A 7,260-nucleotide genomic window follows, 5' to 3' on the forward strand; every position below is an offset into this window, starting at 1 on the left:
AGAAGAGGAATACTCATTAGAGCTTATGAAGGGCATAAGGAGGTTCAATGGGATCTTTATGGTCTCTAGGTGAGCCTCAGAGTCCCTTGATTCCTCAGAGGGAAGCTCCTTATTGACCACTGGACGTCCCAGGAGGTCTTCCTCCTTGGGATTCACGTCCTCTCCTCTCCTCACAGGTTCGGCCATGGCGCTTATGTCAATGGCCTTGCACTCTCCTTTTGGGTTCTCTTCTGTATTGCTTGGGAGAGTACTAGGAGGGATTTCAGTGATCCTTTTACTCAGCTGGCCCACTTGTGCTTCCAGATTTCTAATGGAAGACCTTGTTTCATTCATGAAACTTACAGTGGCCTTAGATAGATCAGAGACTAGATTTGCTAAATTAGAAGCATTTTATTCAGAGTTCTCTGTCTGTTGCTGAGTTGATGATGGAAAAGGCTTGCTATTGCTAAACCTGTTTCTTCCACCATTATTAAAGCCTTGTTGAGGCTTTTGATCCTTCCATGAGAAATTTGGATGATTTCTCCATGATGAGTTATAGGTGTTTCCATAAGGTTCACCTACGTAGTTCACCTCTGCTATTGCAGGGTTCTCAGGATCATAAGCTTCTTCTTCAGGAGAAGCCTCTTGAGTACTGTTGGATGCAGCTTGCATTCCATTCAGACTCTGAGAGATCATATTGACTTGCTGAGTCAATATTTTATTCTGAGCCAATATGGCATTCAGAGTATCAACTTCAAGAACTCCCTTCTTCATAGGCGTCCCATTACTCACAGGATTCCTTTCAGAAGTGTACATGAACTGGTTATTAGCAACCATGTCAATGAGTTCTTGAGCTTCTGCAGGCGTTTTCTTTAGGTGAATGGATCCACCTGCAGAAGTGTCCAGTGACATCTTTGATAGCTCAGATAAACCATCATAGAATATATCTAGGATGGTCCATTCTGAAAGCATGTCAGAAGGACACTTTTTGGTCAACTGTTTGTATCTTTCCCAAGCTTCATAGAGGGATTCACCTTCTTTCTGTCTGAAGGTTTGAACATCAGCTCTAAGCTTGCTCAGCTTTTGAGGAGGAAAGTACTTGGCTAAGAAAGCCGTGACCAGCTTATCCCAAGAGTTCAGGCTGTCTTTTGGTTGAGAGTCCAACCATAATCTAGCTCTGTCTCTTACAGTAAAAGGGAAAAGCATGAGCCTGTAGACTTCAGGATCTACTCCATTAGTCTTAACAGTATCACATATCTGCAAGAATTCAGTTAAGAACTGAAAAGGATCTTCAGATGGAAGTCCATGAAACTTGCAGTTCTGCTGCATCAGAAAAACTAATTGAGGTTTCAGCTCAAAGTTGTTTACTCCAATGGCAGGAATGGAGATGCTTCTTCCATGTAAATTGGAATTAGGTACAGTAAAGTCACCAAGCATTCTCCTTGCATTTATTATTTTCGGCTGCCATCTCCTTTTCCTGTTTGAAAATTTCTGAAAGGTTATCTCTGGATTGTTGTAATTTAGCTTCTCTTAATTTTCTCTTCAGAGTCCTTTCAGGTTCTGGATCTGCTTTCACAAGAATGTTCTTATCCTTGCTCCTGCTCATATGACAAAGAAGAGGGCACAGAAAAATAATAATAATAATGGAGATCCTTTATACCACAGTATAGGGATTCCTGTGTGAGTGGAAGAAGAGGGGGAGATAAAGAATGTAATATAATGGAAGAAACACAACTGTGAGGATGGAAGAGAGGTGAGATGAGATGTTAGGATATGAATGAATAAATAGAATGAGATGGGGGAGGGATAATTTTTGAAAATTATTTTGAAAAAGAGTTAGTGATTTTCGAAAATGGTTTTTGAAAATTGTTAGTATTTTTTTCGAATTTTTTTTTAAATTAAAAATAAAAATAATTAGTTAATTAAAAAGAAATTTTTGAAAAAGAGGGAAGATATTTTCGAAAATTAGAGAGAGAGAGTTAGTTAGGTAGTTTTGAAAAAGTTAAGAAACAAACAAAAAGTTAGTTGAAACAAATTTTGAAAAGATAAGAAGTTAGGAAGTTAGAAAAGATATTTTGAAAAGATATTTTTGAAAAAGATAAGATAAGAAGATATTTTTGAAAAGATATGATTGAAATTAGTTTTGAAAAAGATTTGATTTTTAAAATCTCAATTAATGACTTGATTCATAAGAAATCACAAGATATGATTCTAGAACTTAAAGTTTGAATCTTTCTTAACAAGCAAGTAACAAACTTCAAATCTTTGAATCAAAACATTAATTGATTATGTTATTTTTCAAAATTTGGTATAAAAATAAGAAAAAGATTTTTGAAAAATATTTTTGAAATTTTCGAAAATAACTAAGAATTTTAAAAAAGATTTGATTTTTGAAAAAGATTTTGAAAAAGATAAGATTTTCAAATTGAAAATTTGATTTGACTCATGAGAAACAACTTGATTTTAAAATTTTTTGAAAAAGTCAACTCAAATTTTCAAATTTGATGAGAGAAAAAAGGGAAAGATATTTTTTTTGATTTTTTTGAAATTTTTTTTTTTTTTATGGAAACATGAAAATTATGCAATGCATGAAATTTTTAGATCAAAACAATGAATGCATGCAAGAATGCTATGAATGTCAAGATGAACACCAAGAACACTATGAAGATCATGATGAACATCAAGAACATATTTTTGAAAAATTTTTAATGCAAAGAAAACATGCAAGACACCAAACTTAGAATTCTTTAATGCTTACGCACTAAGAATTCAAGAATGCATATGATAAACATGAAAAGACACAAAACAAAAAATCATCAAGATCAAACAAGAAGACTTACCAAGAACAACTTGAAGATCATGAAGAACACTATGAATGCATGAATTTTCGAAAAAAATGCAAGATGCACATGCAATTGACACCAAACTTATGACATGACTCATGACTCAAACAAGAAATAGAAAAATATTTTTGATTTTTATGATTTTCTAATTTTTTTGGATTTTTATTTTTGTATTTTTCGAAAATTAAAAAGAGAAAAATAAGGATTCAAAATTTTTAATATGAATTCCAGGAATCTTATGCTCTAAAACTCCAATCAAAGGGTCAGGCTTGGCTTAATAGCCAGCCAAGCTTTAGTATGTAACTCAGACATGACACGTCTAACATGCTCTACAGTTGTATTAGACATGGCTTTACAGCCAGCCATGCTTCCTGAAACACTAGAATTCATTCTTAAAAATTTTGAAGTCATAGAATAATTTATTTTTGAAAACATTTTTATTTTAAAACTTTTTTTTTTTCAAAAACAGATGAGAAATTTTTGAAGATTTTTGAAAAATTTTTTGAAAAGAAAACAAAAAGAAAATTACCTAATCTGAGCAACAAGATGAACCGTCAGTTGTCCAAACTCGAACAATCCCCGGCAACGGCGCCAAAAACTTGGTGCTGTTGCCGGATCAAACTTGGCACTGATGTTACCGGACCAAAAGCTTGCCGAAAACTCAAACAATCCCCGGCAACGGCGCCAAAAACTTGGTGGACGAAATTGTGATCCTCAAAGTTAGTCTCTTTGTATTTGTATGAAATCAAAAATACCCCAAAGAGATCATGGTGTAATGAATTGGGATCTTAATAATCCCTGGTAATGGCACGTGTGATCACAACTCCATTCAACTAACCAGCAAGTGCACTGGGTCGTCCAAGTAATACCTTACGTGAGTAAGGGTCGAATCCCACGGAGATTGTTGGTATGAAGCAAGCTATGGTCACCTTGCAAATCTCAGTCAGGCGGATATAAAATAATTATGGAGTTTTCGAATAATAAATAAAAGAATAGGGATAGAGATACTTATGTAGGTTCATTGGCAGGAATTTCAGATAAGCGAATGGAGATACTGTGCCCTTTCTTTTTCTACTTTCCTACTTCTTCCTTCAATCCTTCTTACTGCTTTCCATGGCTGGCTGTATGCAAGGGCATCACCGTTGTTAGTGGCTACATCCCCTCCTCTCAGTGAATCATATGCTCACGCACCCTGTCACGGCACGGCTATTCATCTGTCGGTTCTCGATCATGCTGGAATAGGATTCACCCTCCTTTTGCATCTGTCACTAACGCCCAGCACTCGCGAGTTTGAAGCTCGTCACAGTCATTCAATCATTGAATCCTACTCAGAATACCACAGACAAGGTTTAGACCTTCCGGATTCTCTTGAATGCCGTCATCATTCTAGCTTACGCCACGAAGATTCCTGTTAGGAGATCTAAGAGATATTCATTCTAGCTTAATTCATGTAGAACAGAAGTGTTTGTCAGGCACGCGTTCATAGGGGAGATGGTGATGAGCGTCACACATAATCATCACCTTCATCACGTTCTTGGGTGCGAATGGATATCTTAGAAGCGAAATAAGATGAATTGAATAGAAAACAGTAGTACTTGCATTAATCTTTGAGGAACAGCAGAGCTCCACACCTTAATCTATGGAGTGTAGAAACTCTACCGTTAAAAATACATAAGTGAAGGTCCAGGCATGGCCGTGTGGCCAGCCCCCATGGTCTAAGAACAATGCGTTCCAAGATGTCAAATACAATAGTAAGAGGTCCTATTTATAATAAACTAGCTACTAGGGTTTACATGAGTAAGTAATTGATGTACAAATCCACTTCCGGGGCCCACTTGGTGCGTGCTTGGGCTTGGGCTTGAGTGTTACACGTGTAGAGGCCATTTGTGGAGTTGAACGCCAGTTTCTGTGCCAGTTTGGGCGTTCAACTCTGGTTTTGGATCCTTTTCTGGCGCTGGACGCCAGATTTGGGCAGAAGGCTGGCGTTGAACGCCAGTTTACATCGTCAATTCTTGGCCAAAGTATGGACTATTATATATTGCTGGAAATCCCTGGATGTCTACTTTCCAACGCAATTGGAAGCGTGCCATTTCAAGTTCTGTAGCTCCAGAAAATCCACTTTGAGTGCAGGGAGGTCAGAATCCAACAGCATCAGCAGTCCTTTTTCAACCTCTGAATCTGATTTCTGCTCAAGTCCCTCAATTTCAGCCAGAAAATACCTGAAATCACAGAAAAACACACAAACTCATAGTAAAGTCCAGAAATGTGAATTTAACATAAAAACTTATGAAAACATCCCTAAAAGTAACTAGATCCTACTAAAAACATACTAAAAACAATGCCAAAAAGCGTATAAATTATCCGCTCATCAAGAACCCAGGCGTGGCACGCCAAGCTTGAAGAGTTCACAAATCCATGAGCGTGTCACTTGAGCAGCATAGTGTGGCACGCTGGTACAACAATCCAGAGAAGGGGCTGAAGGCAATTGAAGACTTGGCGTGCCACTTGAGCAACCAGGCGTGGCACGCCAATGCACAAAGGACCAAGAGCAAGGACTGGGCATGCAACTTGGTATCGAAGGCGTGGCACGCCAACCTTAGCATTTCACTATGGCGTGCCACTTGAAGACTGAGGTGTGGCACGCCAACTACTGGAACCAAGACAAGATCATGGGCGTGGCACGCCAGCCTTTAGGCGTGGGACGCTGGTATAAGTTTCCAGAGAAGATGAAGGAGGCCAATTACATGGGGCTTGCCACTTGGTATCGAAGGCGTGGCACGCCATTCACCATTCTTCATTTAGGCGTGCCACTTGAGCAACCATGCATGGCACGCCAGTGTCATTCAGAGAAAAGCATTGGGGTGTGCCACTTGAGCTCGTGGCATGGCACGCCAAACAGAGGAACCACTCACTCACAAAAGGGGCATGGCACGCCAGACCTTGGGCGTGCCACGCTAGTTCAACTTTCCAGAGAAGTCTAACCAAGCATAGAGCAAGGGCATGGCACGCCAGTACAACTTTCCAGAGGCAAAGAGAAGTGAGAAAGACCGAGGGCATGCCACTTGAGTTCGAAAGCGTGGCATGCCAAGGTTGAGAGAGGGACGAGCGTGCCACTTGAAGGAGTAGGCATGGCATGCCAAGCTGGAAATGAAAGGCATGTGACATGCCAGAAAAGTGCCAGCCACACGCTAGGTGAGAAGTCATGCTTATTGAATATTTTCTTTTCCCTCTAAAATGTAATTTTCCTTTTTCACTTTTGTAATTCTTTTATTTTACTAGGAGTAGTATAAATACCCCCAAGGAGTACTGAAGAAGGGGGGTTAAGCAGTCAGTTTTAGATCCACTTTTACACTTCACTTTTGAGTACTTTTTGAGCTATGAGTAGCTAACTTCCCTCTCATTGAGAGAGGGAGCTCTGTTGTACTTGATGGATTGATGATAGTGAAATCCTTCTTCTCTTCATCTTCTCTTTGATTTGCTAGAAGGAATTTCGTTCTTAATGCTTAGTATTCAATTATCTTGGGAAAGAGATTGAATGCAATTGGGTTTCATGGGAACCTTGGGAAAGGAAACATGAAACCATGCTTGAAATCCCTTCTCACACTAGAGTAGAATCTGGGTTTTAGTGTTTGGATATGTGACATATAATCCTCCCTCTACTTGGACCTATAATGGTGTGTGGTATAATCAAAGACCAAGCATATCTCTCTTCATGAGCAATTAGACTAAGGAATTGGCTATTGATCGAGATCTGAGAGATTGAGTCACCAAGGGATTGGGGCTCAATCAATCATGATTGCCAAGAGGTCAATAAGTTGCATGATTGAAGAGAATATAAGCTAGATTCGATCGAAAGAGACAACATCTCCCAATCTCAATGAATTTTCCCATTCTTATCTATCCATTTCCTTACTGTTTATTTTTACATCCAGCAATTCCCCATTCACATTTACATTCAAGTCATTTATGATTCTGCCCTTTACTTTTCACCATTTATATTTCTGCACTTTATTGCTTTTCTTTATATTCTAGTCATTTACATTTATGTCATTTACAATTTTGCACTCTACAATCCTATTGATCCGCTTGACTAATTCATCAATTGATTAAAACTGCTCAAGTTTGCCAAACTCTGTGGATAATATCCCACTCCTCTGTGGGTTATTACTTGATGATAATTTTGGAGCGCTTGCCAAAAGAACTAATTCACCAAATTTTGAATGGGGTGTGAATTCTGGTCATCAAGTTTTTTGGCGCCGTTGCCGGGGATTGGCTTAAATTTGACAATGATTAAATCAATTGGAGAGCTAGATTAAGCAATTTAAATTCCATGTCATTTTATTTTATTTAGCACCTTTTATTTCTTTTATTTTGAGTTCTAGTTCTTTCTTTTTTGAGTATTTTTTTCATATTTCCACTCCTCTAACTGTTCGATTAA

The 7,260-nt window shown here is 38.3% G+C and overlaps 1 non-coding gene across 1 annotated transcript; it reads left to right on the top strand.

The window, feature by feature from the left end:
- The first annotated feature begins 945 nt into the window (after positions 1-945).
- LOC112780716 (small nucleolar RNA R71) lies at positions 946-1,053 on the top strand. Its single transcript, XR_003191533.1, has one exon. It is a non-coding gene; the product is annotated as a small nucleolar RNA R71 (small nucleolar RNA).
- Positions 1,054-7,260: the final 6,207 nt, after the last annotated feature.

Source organism: Arachis hypogaea, chromosome 19 (assembly GCF_003086295.3).
Source record: "Arachis hypogaea cultivar Tifrunner chromosome 19, arahy.Tifrunner.gnm2.J5K5, whole genome shotgun sequence".
Taxonomy (NCBI): Eukaryota; Viridiplantae; Streptophyta; class Magnoliopsida; order Fabales; family Fabaceae; genus Arachis; species Arachis hypogaea.